At 44.5% G+C, this 15,587-nt stretch overlaps 1 protein-coding gene across 3 annotated transcripts in view; it reads right to left on the bottom strand.

The window, feature by feature from the left end:
• The window catches only part of LOC144823662 (uncharacterized), a 155,673-nt gene that overhangs the window by 58,945 nt on the left and 81,141 nt on the right, over positions 1-15,587 (bottom strand). The window contains exon 1 of one of the 3 annotated variants that reach the window (XM_078682370.1): positions 13,506-13,559. The exons of the other annotated variants lie outside the window; for them this stretch is intronic. The gene's annotated coding sequence lies outside the window, so the exon portion shown is untranslated. Of the gene's footprint in view, positions 1-13,505; positions 13,560-15,587 lie in introns of those variants that run through there. 3 annotated transcript variants of the gene reach the window in all.

Genomic DNA, 15,587 nt, shown 5'->3' with positions numbered 1-15,587 from the left:
ATTTTTAAGAAATTTGATATTTTTACATAGTATATATATATATAAACGATATTTTGGGTTCGATATTTTGGTATTTACCTGTTTGTAGATAGGCATTCGATATTTTTTCTGTCGATATTTTGGAATCTATGTTTTGGGTAGTCTATATTTTGTCCCTCGATATTTAGTCAGTGATCCATCTCCTACGCCAGCCCCACCAGGAGCAGCCTGCTTATCTGCTCAGCCCATCTCCAACTGTCACCACTCATCTACACAGGCACCCAGGCATTCCATTCATCACAGTCACACCAACATTCCGTCACTATCTCTCACTCTGGCTGAGCAGCTAGGAGGACCTAGGCTGATTCATATATGAGTGTAAACCTTAGGATATAACTTTATCCCTTTCCTTTTAAAATGAAAACAAAACTTAGAATTTTAAAGAAAGGAACTATACACAAAAGGTGATAATGTTCATAACTAAGGGATGAAAATGAATTCAAAACATCACCAAAGAGAGAACAAAGCAAACAAGAAAAGATGGGCATAATACGACATATTAAAAACATGCACCAAAATCCCCCATCCTCCCTCGTGAAAATTGTAAAGAATAGTTAGATATAAACCATCAAACAAAGTCAAATTGGGAAGGAAAAACAGCAATATTGCATTTGAAACTAGCAATAACCCCATCCTTTCCCAAAAACACAAAAGAAAATAATGTAGTGAAAGGTGCACACACCCCACAACTTACACCCGAGGCCATAAACAGACAACAAGAGTGAACCAATACTACAAATAAAAGTGTACCACAATATGGAACAAATACAGGTCGATTCCGATCCGGTAAAATGTGCTCCGAATCGTCGTACGGAGAGTTTTTTCCCCATACGAATCGTACCCGTAGACGTCCCGTACGTACGACGAAGTACGATCCGTACCAGGTGCCAAACTCCGTACGAGTAGTACAGGACTCCGTACGACTCAAATCTCCGTACGAGTTTCACTCGGACCCGGCTGTACGCGACATCACTACGGTTCGCGGCTGGTTTTTACGACCCAGCAAGTACGATTAGTGTCGGGTACGCGCCGTACGACCCTTTTCCTACGGGAGCCGAAAACAGTCGTAAACGCAGAGTTCACGCCGAAACAGGTACGGAACGCCCCCCCCCGGGTACGGCACGTACCCCTGTGATCATGCGGGGTACGTGCCGTGCACCCAGCGTACATGGGGTACGCACAGTACCCCATGTACGGTGGGTGTACGGCACGTACCCCATGTATGCTGGGTGTACGGCACATACCCCGCATGATCACAGGGGTACGGCACGTACCCCTGCGATCATGGGGGGTACGCCCCGTACGGTGTGTAGGTGATCGTGCGCTTTTCCGTACGAATCGACGTGTACCGTACGAATCGCCTCTGTGTCGGCCGATCGGAATCGTCCGGTCGTACGGCGTCCGTACGAGTCGTACGGAAACGGCTCCGGATACGAATCGTACGGACGGGGATTTTACCGGATCGGAATCGACCCCATAGAGGGTACACACAGTGAGACGCAGGGCGACTTACACACAACAACATCTGAAGCGTGAGGCGACTTACACAGGGCAACATGTGACGCGCAGGGTGACTTACACACAACAACACCTGAAGCGCAGGACGACTTACACAGGACAACACGTGAGGCGCAGGGCGACTTACACACAACAACATCTGAAGCGCAGGGCGACTTACACAGGACAACATGTGAGGCGCAGGGCAACTTACACACATACAAACATATAACACGTGCAGCGCAAGGCGACTTACCAACACAACATAAGAAGAAGGGAACCACTCACCAAGACCAGAACCACCCTGATGCAAGAGAGAACCTGTGATGTCCACCCACCAGGAGACTATGACGTCCCAACCATAAAACAGCATAAAAACTATGGCATCACAACTTATTAAACTGTAGCATAGAATTAATACTGACGCTAATCCAATAAAAGTAATAATTCTAACACAGATACAGCAACACTAGAGCTAGTGAACTGAGCCCCACTCCGGTGAGCGACCACTCACCTGAGTACTACTCTGGACAAATGCTGAAAATGTATTTACCCCACAGCTATGAGACCTTTTCACATGTAAAATAGCTGCAACTTGTACAAATAAAATGTCCACTGCACAGCTGACAGTATCCCATGCCACAGCTAAAATCTCTTCACAAAAAGTAGAATCATCGATGTAGTATTCCTCGCGTTGTCACCAGACATATTTGGAGTCACTGAAACTGTATTCAAACTACGATGAACAGCGTGGATGGCAACGTGGTTAGAAGACAACCACAAGATGGCGGCACGTTTTCGTCGTCATGCCGGATGGCTAGCAGTGCCGATGTGCACCAAACAGTGACATAGAACCAGGCTTGAAGCAGGAGAACAGAATAATGATGCTCGTGGAGTGTAACGTCATAGAAGCTGACTGTGGAGGACCACGCGGCTACCAGATGCAGGTGAGGTTGCGCGAGATAATAACGACTTGTAGATCCCTTTGAATACCCTGCACGCGCTCTAACAACCCACACCAAACCTGCCTCAAATAATAAAAAAACACAAAGGACCAAATTAGTCTCACCTGAATTACGCCGCAGTCCTTGTGCCCACTCTTTTATGAATCACCAAGACAGTAAAAAAAAACTATGATACAGACCGTCGAGTCAAACGATCGCTGGGTGAATGCTTTAGCTTGAAAAAGAATGACTTAAACTTCTTTGAACACAACCACACCGCTCTTGTGTGGCAACCAGGACATACACAAGTTAGAATTAAGTCCAGTCTGTCACAGAAGAAAGTCACAGCTTATAATTTCCTTACTGGTTAGGCACATTCAATATGTAACCCAACAGTTGCTGGCACAGTCACAAATCAGAAGGTTGTCAACGGAAAACTAGTAAAAAGCCATGGAGATCCTGTGTGGCCAAAGTACATACTCCTGTTGATTCGGCATAAAACATGGCACAGGTGACAGATGAACACTTTGAAATTCTCCATCTGTGAGCCACTGCACGCAGCACCTAGAAACATCTTGATCCATGACAATCAAATTGGTCTTGAGAAACAAAAATACACTTTGTGCTGCAAACTCCAATGCAGGTTATGGAAATCTTAATGGTCACATCAATAACCACTTTGTGAAATGACTTAAAAAGCGAATCATTGATACCAAAGCACTAAACTCAGCAACACCACACCATTCTTGTGTTGCTCTTCTGAATTACTTTCACTGAGTTAGGTTACAACTCACATCTTGAAAAGCCACAGTTCCTTTAGCCAGTAGATACATCCATACAGTGGACAAAAGGAAGTGGTAGGGTGAAATTCAAACAGGCATACCCTAACATACAGACCATACATTTGGTCTAGTCCATGGAGCAAGATCAGGCAGGAGACAGGTTGGGGCCGTCCGATGACAGGACACTGGTGGGGTTGGCTTGCCTTTTACTCCATTCTGCTTCATGCATTTTCTTTCTTTTTTCTTTGTAGTTGTGCTGGTTACAATAGTTTCTTTGAGGTCTCTGGGTTTCTGTTCTGTCCTTAAGCACACTTGGGTCCAGGTCCGCTTGTCGCCAAAAATATAATGTACTCTGTACATGAAGACACTGGTAGCCAGGTTGTAAGTTCTTAAAGTCGTCTTTATTAGTTCCATGTCAAGTGGTATCAAACAAGGATCAGCCATGTAACAGCTCTTAACCCAGCTCCACCAGGAGCAGCCTGCCTAGCTGCTCAGCCCATCTCTAACTGTCACCTCTCATCCACACAGGCACCCAGGCATTCCATTCATCACAGTCACACCAACATTCTGTGACCATCTCTCACTCTGGCTGAGCAGCTAGGAGGACCTAGGCTGATTCACATATGAGTGTAAACCTTAGGATATAACAGAAGGCTGGGTAATGCTTTACTGTGATTGTGCGGGCTCCAAAACGTTCCACAAGTTATTTTTTTATCAAATATTTGTCTGGTTTTATATTAAATACCGCGACCTGCTGTCTATGTCCGTAAGAAAACATGGTGTTTTTGCTGGTGTCCCACCACTTTTACCACCATTTGCCACATGTTGGTTTTCAACTGACAGTCCACTGAAGCCGGCTACCCAGGCCCCAGTGCTAGTGCTCTCTCCCTGTAGGTGATAAAAGTGAATTGGTAACACTAATTGGCCAGGACATTATTTCCCGTATAAGACCCTAGTATACGGTACCATGGTACCAAGGGCATGGGAATTAAAGCGGTCACCAGGGCCTGAAGCACTGAGTGACCCAGGTAACAGAATGAGACTGGTCCTGTCACTGCAGACTGCAGGAGCAGTGGAAACTGCTCTCACTCGACTTTGACCTCATCGTGTGTGGCAAGGGTAATGCACTATTTTTAGCACATGCCCATCATCATTAAGGAAGGCCTCCTGAGCCCAGGAGACAGAGTGCATTATATTAAAGGTGAGGAAATATAAAGCGTATATGTCCCTACATCAGCATATTCCTTTAAGGGCTGCTATAAGTGATCAGCGGTCCATAGAATGGCTTGGGCTGGCTCCTGGGGAAACCCGAGGTTGGCAGCTTCATTATGGTACTGCTGAAATATGTCATATTTGGTATCAAATAACATGCCTCAACACCCCTGATAAGATTCTCATGTCAAGCTCGACGTAGCATGCCACAAGAAGGCTACCTTACAGGTAGCCCCTTGGTTGCCCCAGCCTTTACTGTGATCTGACTGCCGGCCCGCAGCTACTGCCTGCAAGATAGGAATCTGACACCCTGCCATGCAGTGTAAATGCATTCAGGAGTCCCAGACAATGGACTGGACGGGAAGGAGGTGACCCTTACCTCCCTGACAGGAAGGCTAATGAAGTGGCATATCAATGAGGTGAGCTCCAAAGCTTCCATGCCTGTGATATGCAATCAGGCTCCTTTAAGAGGAAGGACAAGTCCTACCACACCCCTAAGCACTTTTTCACACAGCCAGGAAGGACACTTGTGTAATTAAGAGGTGTACACCCCTAGAGGGCAAACCACAAAGCTAGGGTGGGCCACCTGGTCGGTACAGCTAAGAAAAAATTCCACCATTTTTTGAAGTAGAGGAATAGAGGGTTCTGGGTACAAAAGGTGACACACACACACACCTCTGGATGTGGCCATCTCCTGGACGTATTAGCGGCTGGGGCTAGTAGCCCATTGGCAATTTGCACCCACACCCCAAACACCTCTAAATCTAGGATTTAAAGGAAACCCCTGGCAGCAGAACCTCAGTACTGATCTGATTTGTGTAGGAAGCTGGCTCTCTATATAGTGCACTAAAACGAAGTACTCTGTGCAGAGAGTCCAGTTTGACCCAGATAGGTATACAGAGGCAAAAGTAGATAATACTAACTGTCTATTTGTGGTAGTGTGGGAGAGCAGTTAAGCTTATCAGAGTGTAGTGCTAAGTGTTTGTTGTACTCAGAAATGCAATAAATGACACACACACTCAAGAATAAATCAGAGACAAATTAGCAAAAATAACATCAATTTCTCTATCATTTTTTTAGACCAATAACTTTGTTTTATAGAAAGTAATTTTCAAGATATGAATTGAAATTTACAAAAAAATGACATTTGTGCACAAGTATGCACAATTAAAGTCAATGGGAGAAAATAGAAAAATGAATATACAATTAGACAGTTGGATTTCGAGGTTGACCTTCTGGATATCGGTAAGTAGTAAGGCCAGGTCCAATGTTCCACCTACAGATTCTCAGGAGTATTCCAGATCCGGCAGGGAGCAGAGTGCAGAGGTCGTTGATCGCTGGTGTGCTGTGAAGAAGGGAGCCTTCTGAATACAAACTGCTCAAGGGGACTTAAAGGTGAATCAGAAGGGTCCCACTTGAGAGAGAAGGTCGCAAGGGCCTCAGGACCTTGGGAACACAGCTGGTTCATTGGTATCCAGGCCAGGTGGGCAGATAGGTCAGCCAGAGGGCGTGAGTCGAGATGTCCTTGTGATCATGTCAGGCAGATTGCAGGGATCATTATGGGATAGCTGGGCCACTCACGAAGTGGGCCTCAGAGTTCTTGATGTCAGTCGATGGTTGATTGCTTCCTGGGTAGCTAGAGTCCTTCTGGAATTAAATCTTCTTCTTGGTGTAGGTGGCAGGGGGCCCAGTACCCTGGGTATTGGTGTGGCACTGGTCCGGTTGGTCCTGGTGCCTCCAAACTGGGTGGGGAGACAGATCTGACCCCCTGGAGCTAATGTGCCTAATTTTTCTGGGAGGCTGTTTCTGAGTAGTCTGGGAGCAGAAAATTGGTAAACCAGATTCTGCAGGTTCGGTGCTTGCAATCTGCAGAGGAGTAGCTCCTCTAACCCAAGGGAAATTTCTGGCAATTAGCAAAAGGCTGGGGGTGCTCCAGGGTTCTTGGAGTCCTCACAGAAGCTGGACAACACATCAGACCACAATTGTCGAGTTCTGGAAGCAGCAGGCAGGGTTTCACTCCATAATTCTGCAGCAGATCTTTTGTTCTAGGGCAAGCAGCTCGTCTTTGTTCAAATATTCTTTGTATCCATCAAATCTATAATTCAGGGTCCAGGGATACCACCTAAATACCAATTTTAGGGGTGTTAAAGGGAGTGAAAGGTAGTAGCCAATGGGATACCTATCTTTAGAGTTTCTACACTCTTTAAGTGAGCCCTTCCTGTGGGAAGTGGTACTACCCTAGCCCTGATAGGTTAACTCCTGCCTTCAGAAGATGTAGGAATTAGAAACGTTTTGCTCACATCTCCTGCCCTTCCTTCGAGATGATTGTGGCTGAATGTGGGCCCACCTCCTAATCTAACAAATGTTCCCGCCTGTCCTCCCACCAAAAGTAGAACAGGACAGTGAGGTTTGGAATACTCCATCAACTGTGTTGTATTTCAAAGACAGGATCGGCTTTGAAGCTGCCCACCCTGGTAGGCAATCCTGGCCTGCGGAAGGTGTGAAGCACCTCTGCCTAGAGCAGGCTTTGTTCAAGGCCCCTGAGAGTGCCATCTCTCAACCCATGAGGTCGGAAACATCTCTGGTGGTGAGAGGCTGTCTAAGATGAGTCAGCAACCACATCGGTACTTGGTAGGTTTTCAAGGGACCCTCTAAGGTGTCTCCCCAGTGTATTTATTTATAAAATCAACACTGGCATTAGTGAAGTTTTATTAAGACAAGATGTTTGGTACCAAACATCTTTGGGTACATCATGGAGCTAGGCAACTCGTGATGACAAGTATTCAGCCCATGTACTCTCTATGGCTTCCATCTGCCATTACAATATCCAAGAATGGACATAGATATTGTATGGTAATTTCTGCTCATGCAGATATGTCCACACATGAGATATAGTGCAACCTGCCTTAAGGAAGTAAGGCCTGCAGTAGGGGTGATTTACCTATACCTCATGCGGTATATGGTGGCATGACCCACAGGAATGGGTGCCATGTCGACTCTTCGGTTTTCCCCTCACCAAGACTTGGCAGTTTGCATAGTCTTGGTGAAAGGTCTCAGGGATGGCACAATTTGTGCTGCCCTAAGTACCACTGTTACAATTTACAAAAGACGTACAGCATTGCTGAAGTTGTGCCAATCATTCCACAGATTTAGGCAAGAGATATGGCACTGGGAACCAGGTTATCATGCATTCAGTGCACTTTCAATTCAAAATCACATCATGCACCAGGCAAAAAGGGAGGGGGCTAACCATGTTAAAAGAGGCACTTTTCTACAACCTAGTTTAGCACACCAATCCATAACAGCACACCATTTATTCAGGATCACTGGGGATGATTGCTTCCAGAGTGGAGTGATCTGCGGGAATGTCTTGCTTTGCCCTCCAAAATACCACGCCCAAGCGATGGCCAAACACGACGAAGCAGGAGACATAAAGCACAACAACACCTGGAAAGGGGTTTCACTTTATAAAATGAAACACACATCAAAGACTCTCTTTTTAGAATGAGGCTTGGGGTTTTAATTATGCAATGCTCTCTAATTGAAAGGCTTTCCCAGATGTCAAATGAACAATATTCAAATGTATATAGAGATATAAATTTATATGCAATCAATAATAACACACTTGGCAAAAATACCTGTTAAATGCATGAATAATAATAATGAATAAACAAGCAGTAAAAATTACTGGACGTCCTGCAAGCAATCAGAAAGATATATACACTATATACATCAAATGATTACTTTGAATGTACACACTGACTCACTCACACATCACAAAGAAACACCTCAAATGATCATAGCCACGGGCCACAAATCACAAAATAGCAAAGTAACACCAGGACTGATGTCTCTCCTGACCTTACTTCCCTCCTCCCCTTTCTCCCTACCCCCTACCTCTCTCGAGTCTTGACTTTGGATCACCTCCTGTTTCATCTCTCTATTCTGGTAGAACCCGAAATGCATACATGCCGTTTCCCGGTGGAGCTGCACGGACATCTATAGGGGAGATTAGCTTCAGCACACCGCCATGGCTGTCACCTACCCAGACGAACTTCTGACATTTGTCTTGTTTCTTCCCCGCCGCTGCGTTTGCTCTTTAATTGTTTTCCCACTGAGACCTAGCTGTTTGGCGGATGCCTGGTGGAGCTACCTGATAGCTAAAGAGGAGATGGACTGTGGACTTCCTCCTCGGTCGTCACCTACCCAGCCGGACTTTGGGCAGACCCTCCTTCATCTCTGCATTCTATCTAACTTCTACCCCTTTACCCCACCCCCTTTCCCTTCTAAACTCTATTTATTTAGTCTTCAACACTCTTGAAATGTTTTTCTAGTAACTGATGTAACGTGTAACTGAAGTAATTGTATAATTTCTGTGGAACCTTATGTAAAGCGCTCTGATACCTCCGGGTCTAGCCAGCACTATATAAAAATGAAAAAATAAAAAATAATAATAATAACAATCAAAACTCAAAAGACACACAATTGATGGACGGGATGCAGAACAAATCAAAACATTCACCCCCCGTCAAGAGATCTAAGTTAAATCCATCATTCTTTTGCTCACCATGCCACCCCAGTTTAGACCTAGGCATATGCAAATCAGTCTTGACCCTGTGCCTTATGGAAACAGTCCAGCCCGAACTACAAAGCCAGGTCTTCCCTGTACCGGAAACACACAGGATGTTTGGGACCCGTTTCGGGGTTTCACTCCTCATGAGCAAGGATAGCTTGAGTCGAGTGGCACAGTGAGTCGGGGACCCATGTCTGGACATACCTGGCACACTTAGGGCGAGAAAGCAAAAGACACACATTGATGGACGGAATGCAGAGCAAATTAAAACATTCACCCCAGTCGAGAGATCATTCTTTTGCTCGTCATGCCACCCCAGTTTAGACCTAGCCATATGCAATTTAGTCTTGACCGTGTGCCTTATGGGAACAGTCCAACCCGAACTGCCAAGCCAGGTCCTCCCTGAACCAGAAACAAGTATCCTAGGACCAGTTTCAGGGTACAATGTGTATGCCTAGGTATTTGAAACTAAGTCAACATAGGGGAATGCCCCCTCTCCAAGCAGTGAAGGCAGCAACATCCCTGGGGGGACAAGGCAGGATTTACCATTATTGGGGAGTATTCCAGATGTCCCCTCAAAAAGGGAGAGGAGCTCCAGAATGCAGTCAAAGCATTGGCGATGTAAAGTAGAAGATCATCCGTGTGCAGTGCAGTTTTGTCATCAATGTGGGACATCTAGCGCCAGCCATCAACCTGCACATCACATCTAATCAGCCTTGCCAAGGGCTCAATGACCAGGGCAAAAAGCAGTGGGGAGAGTGGACATCACTGTTGAGTCCCTCATTCAATAGGGAACAAATCCGAGAATGTGCCATTGGCCATGATCAAGGTTGTAGTTTAAAGAATAGAGCACAGATATCATTGCACAGAAGCAGGATCTGAATCCCATATGGAGCCATCAGGTAGGTCCAGTAGATGGTGTTAAAGGCTTTTTAAAAGTCGACGAGGAATAGTGCTAGTGTTGTATTTCTATCTAGGACCCTAATTCAATATTCCTGATTTATGCCCTTATGCGGTTATAATAAATAATATCCTTATAAAGGCATAAGAATCATATCCATATTTAGTCGTAGCGCATGCAATCCAAATTAAGCAAGGCTACTTCCCCAGACCCCTCGAGAGTGCAACGAGTTCTTTAAACAAAACAAACCTCCAGCAACCTGGGAAATCCCCATGCTTCTGTTTTGATTTGTCATAGAACTCCTGCGAACACTGAAAGAACGGCCAGTTCTTAGTGACATCTTTATTGACGTCTTATGTCCAACCTTACGTCAAACCCGGCACCTTTCAGGTATACATATACCAACGTTGCCTTAAGCAAACACACGGTGGTTTGGAGCAGAGAGGCTATCTACTTGCCCGAGAGCCCAACTGATGCGAGAGCCCACGGACGCCGCCCCTCCCTTTTGACGCACTGAGAGAGACGCTGACTTTTCTCCTGCCGAGAAATCCAGCTCCGGTGTTTTCAGCCGCCCTTGCAGGTTGGTGGGATATCGAGTCCTGAGAGAGAGATACCAGACCTCCTGCATTCTATTACCCAGGTACGGAGATGACTAAACCCTTAAAGAGAATTCTTGACTAAGATTCTTGGCAAAACCAACTTAACTTAAACTGCTACTTACTTACTCCTTCCCACATATTAGGCTTAGGTCAGGTACACCGGGGTAGGCGTATTTAGAAGCACCAGTTGAGTACGTTAGTCAATGTATATATGTATGTATATATTTTATCCATTTTAAAGTATCATATGGCTAAGAAACCATATCAATGCTTTTACAGTATTATTTTATAATACTCCTTTTAATGTACGCACTTTACTTTACTATAAGTATTGCAATTGTGGCAATTCATTTCTCTTGCATGAGAAAGAAGACTGCTCAATAAATAACACCTTTTATTAAAAACGCCCGTCTCTCTATTCTCTGCACTCTGGTGAAACTAAATATGCACGATTGACTGAGTAAAATAGCTGTCTATTGTTTTCACACGACTCTAGAGATACACTCTTATTCTGAGGGAGCAAAGTTGTCATGTTTTATGGTTGTCAGAAGCTAATCCATTCTTGTCTATCCAGGGAAGTTAAACTCCTCCTTGTTTACTCGAGAAAGTTTATAGTGACCTCTGAGCTAGCTGGCAAAACTAATTAAGTCTAACATAGTCAGTAGAGACCTAGTCAACCTCAGTCCTACGTCTACACTGCTGTTTATATTATTCTAATGCGCAGAGCCTATTTGGACTATAGGAACTACACTACACTAGGTCACCAGTTAGTCCCCTACTTTGAGCTACGGCACAATCGAGGAACTGGGCACAATGCCGAGTACAACGGTTCAGAATAAAGATGCATTGGTCCACGTCAATGAGGGTGATGAGAGCAGGAAGAAGCCACGAAGCCAGGATCTTGGTGTATATTTTAGTATCTGCGTTAATTAATTACATGGGCCGATAGGATCTGCGGTCAAGCAAGGGTGTGGTAGTTTTGGGAATAAAATGATGGCCACCAGGTTCAAGTCACTGAGAAATGATCCCCTCTCAATGGCCTCAGTATAGAGTCCTAGGAGATGTGGGATCAGGTTGTCACAAAATTTGGTATAGTATTCCAGAGGAAAGCCACCAGGGCCGGGAGTACTCCCAGACACCAGGCCTCCAATGACAGCAAGTATTTAATCAATGGTGATTGGCTCCTCTAGAGCTCCACATTGGGTCAGAATCAGGACAAGAAGAGGAATCTCATTGAGAAGAGGTTGAGCATCCTTCACAGGGTGTTGTTGGTTTTGAGTGTACAGTCAACTGTAGTATGTTGCAAAAGACATTGCGATCGAGGTGCCATTTTGACAACAGTTCCTGAGTCCTCAACCTCAGGGATAAATCATGAGGGGATGTCACAGAATATTAGGCTATATAAAATTGCCTCATTTTTATCGCTATGTTTGTCGACACTTTGGGTGGTGGCTCTCCAACAAGAGCATGCTTTTTATCAAATCAGCTGTAGTAGCTCAGTCCTGTATATGTTGAGCTGGCGGAGAATCATCTCCGCAAGTTCACAAGTCAACCTCAACTCATTGTTAAATATGCAAGTTTCCAATTAAAAAATGTCTTGTTGCCATCTTTTAAGATAGCTCCTTGCACGTCCCTGAATCACAGATTTACTGACTGCCCAGAGTGTACCTGGGCTCTGTACACAGCCAGAGTTGGTATCGAAGTAGGAAGTGATCTTACCATCAAGATCGTCTATCAGTTCCTCATCCACCAGAACTACGCATTAAGACACTACATCAGGTGAATGAGGGGGCAGGCGTGCCGAAGCTAGTGAGTTGAGAGTGATCTGTGATCCCATGGGAGAGGATTGACATTTCCATTATGGTGTGGATGTCCACCACTGACGAAAAGACAAAGTCAATATGAGATAGTGACTTGGAGGAAGCCGATACGTGAGAATAAGCCTTTTTTGCATGGATTCCTTATCCTCCAAGATGCGCAGAGGCCCACCAAGGTCAACCAGTCATTGAAAGCAAATGAGCAGGTCTGTCAATTGTGAGATAAAGGGAAATATATATATTAAGGCTCGGATTAATAACCGCTGTGACGTCAATACCCAAAATCAGTAGCCACCCGGCAGGTCCGTCACAATTCGAATCAAGTGGGGGAAGGTGAGTGTATGTAGGTGAAGAGGAACTTGTTCACTGAAAATGTTATTGTTTCCATTCTAGCTCACCCAACACTGTCACATATCTGCCTAAGGGGTGTGATATACCTGGGTGACCAGAAGGGGGAAATGTTTGTGAATGAGGATCACTGTGCCCCTGCACCCCCTGGTAAAGAAGGAGCGACTGTAGCTGAATCTGCCAAGGAAGGGGCATTTTGTACCCAAAGGTTGGATCTCCTGTAATGAGGCCACACTGGGGCGGTGAAGATGTAGGAATTTAAGAACCATCATCCATTTGACGCGGTCTTTTAGACCATTGAATTTCCAGAAGAGGAGGCTATAGCTTGCCATTCAAACCAATAAGACTTGTCCCTTATGTGTTGTGGAGGAAACGCAGGCAGGGTGAATGCAAGGGGGAACAATGGCCAGAAACAAAAAAACAAAGGAAAAGGGAGAAAGAAAACAAAAAATATTGAACAAACGGGGATGTGAATTCACAGCCCCCAACAGATCCCCCAACTCCCACCCTCTCCACACCACCTGCACCCAGAAGCATCGGCCACCCCAAAACATTCCCAAACAGTGACAAAACATATAACAGAGTCTTCGAGGAGGGCCTCTTCCATTTCAAATATAAGCATGTAGGATGCGACTTTAAACATACTTTAAACAGACACAACAGGTCAATGGTAAACAAATGGCATTATATGGAGACCATAGAGTTACGATGGAACTGCCATAGAGGATGTACCACCAGACAAGTTTGCTTCATACAGTGGGAGGGGGGTGTCCCAGGAGGGCCGGCCAGTCACCTCGTCTCCAGGATGAAGTTGCGACGAAGTAAGTTCAAAGTCCGAAGAGGTGGGGGATCGAGCACAGGTCCTGTTATTTCTACGAAGCACATAATGTAAAAAAAGAATTTGAAACCAATATATCTTGGTGAAATTAGCTGGTTCCCTATTTAAAATGCAAAACAAATATTGAGGGGCTATCCCAAGGAAACACATTTGAATGAGCTAAATCAAATTTTAGTTGAGAAATTGTAAAATATGTGTGGAGTATGGGAGCTGGATTTAGGAAGTAAAAGATGATCACACCAAACAGTAACTGGAATTCACACTTCTCTCTGAATTGCATATAGGAGTCCATCATGGAGCATAGCGGCCATCAAACAAACCTATGTCCTGTAGGAAAGAAGAACACACAGGAATACACACATCGTGGAATAACATTTAATGCTAATACTTTCATGAATATTAAGCGACTGGGCTACTTTTTGCATCTTATAACAAAATGGGCTAAATTGTGTTCTATCATGGGCTAAAAGATAACAAACATGCTTGGAAAGAAATTAAAGCTGGATATTTTAAACTGAAAAAACGTTGTTAGATCTAAGATTTATATTGATTCAAACATTTTTTCAATGAGTACTTTTCAGACCTATCAGACAAAGGGCCTGATTTACAGTTTGGCAGACAGGGTACTCCACCCCAAACATGGCAGGGTACCCCATATGTCAAACTGATGGTCTGCCCGCTCTATTTAACGTCTCGCATTGAGCCACGGTGGCCGTGTGCTCACAACGAGCTCAGCTCGTCATGACCGTTGCGCCGTGCCCACGTGTTGATAATTTCCCTGCTGTGCTGGGCATTCCATTGGAACGGGCGTGGTCGTGACAAGCTCAGCTCGTCATGAGCACACGGCCACCATGGCTCATAACGAGCTGATCTCATCACGAGCACCAGGGCACTGCGCACGCCCCTCCTCCCCCCAGCACAGCGTGGGAACTAGCTCCGCAGGCAAGGGTTTAAAGTTGGCTAAACTGTCCTGTTTCGGCCACTGATGCCACAACTCCTTCCACTGGTGGAAACCTTATACTGATGGCACAAATGACTTAGGGCTGTTGTTGTGAGTACATCATACAGAACACCCTATTTAGAGGAGATGGTCTGAGGTGTTATTATGATCCTCAAACCCGAGGAGAAAACTTCCAGCATGCCCGTGTCATTAGCATTTTGTTTTAGGGAAACAAACTCCAGCTTTTGGAGGAATTTGCTTTTTTTAAAGCAAAAACATTGCTGAGTAGCTGTGAGACATGACTGCTGCTCAGCAAACTTTCAGTGCCTTTAGAGGAGCGCCCATGAAAGTTGTTCCTTTGAAGAATCAAAACTCTCCACCAAGCCAGCAGAGAGCTCTAAATATGGCGGATGATGAGGTCATCTGCAAATTCTAAGGGCCAAAATCCTAACTTTGCGACTTTCAGTATTTACAAAACGCATTTAGGAATAGTACATTTAGGATTATGTCTTAAAACCAAAACTTAAGACAAATTCAAGACAAAATCCTAACTTTACTATTCCTAAATGTCTTTTGTGAATACGGAAAGTCGTAAAGTTAGGATTTTGTCTCAGATTACTTTTGTGAATCAGGCCCTAACTGAGGCTCTAAGTACTCTGGAAAATGTATGTTTTCTTTCTGAAGGGATTCTTTATGTCTATTTAATTGATAATTTAATCATTATTGATCCCTCCCGAAAAAGGGGAATACAAGTCCCAAAACACATCAAGGACATTGTTATGAAATTTCACATCTAATAATTTTTTCGTTAGGAGATACTGTATAAAAAGTTATGTGAAACTGAAAAATATAGAAATAATTTAGGATTTGTGAATGAAAAAAAATACACATTAAATTACATATGTGAACTCTAAGATCTCCTTATTTGAAAGATTGAAGGGGGAGAGAGATCCCATATTTATTAATACATATTTAGTGATTAGATCATGATGAGAAGACTCTGCCAGAAAATGCATTCATACAACATTTGAAAATTTGTATTGGAGAGGATACATTAGGTGTACAGGCCTGCAATTACCTTGGCAGGTGTAACGTTG

Source organism: Lissotriton helveticus, chromosome 3_1 (assembly GCF_964261635.1).
Source record: "Lissotriton helveticus chromosome 3_1, aLisHel1.1, whole genome shotgun sequence".
Lineage (NCBI taxonomy): Eukaryota > Metazoa > Chordata > Amphibia > Caudata > Salamandridae > Lissotriton > Lissotriton helveticus.
Note: the sequence above shows the minus strand (reverse complement) of the source record. Positions and strands in the feature narration are given on the sequence as shown.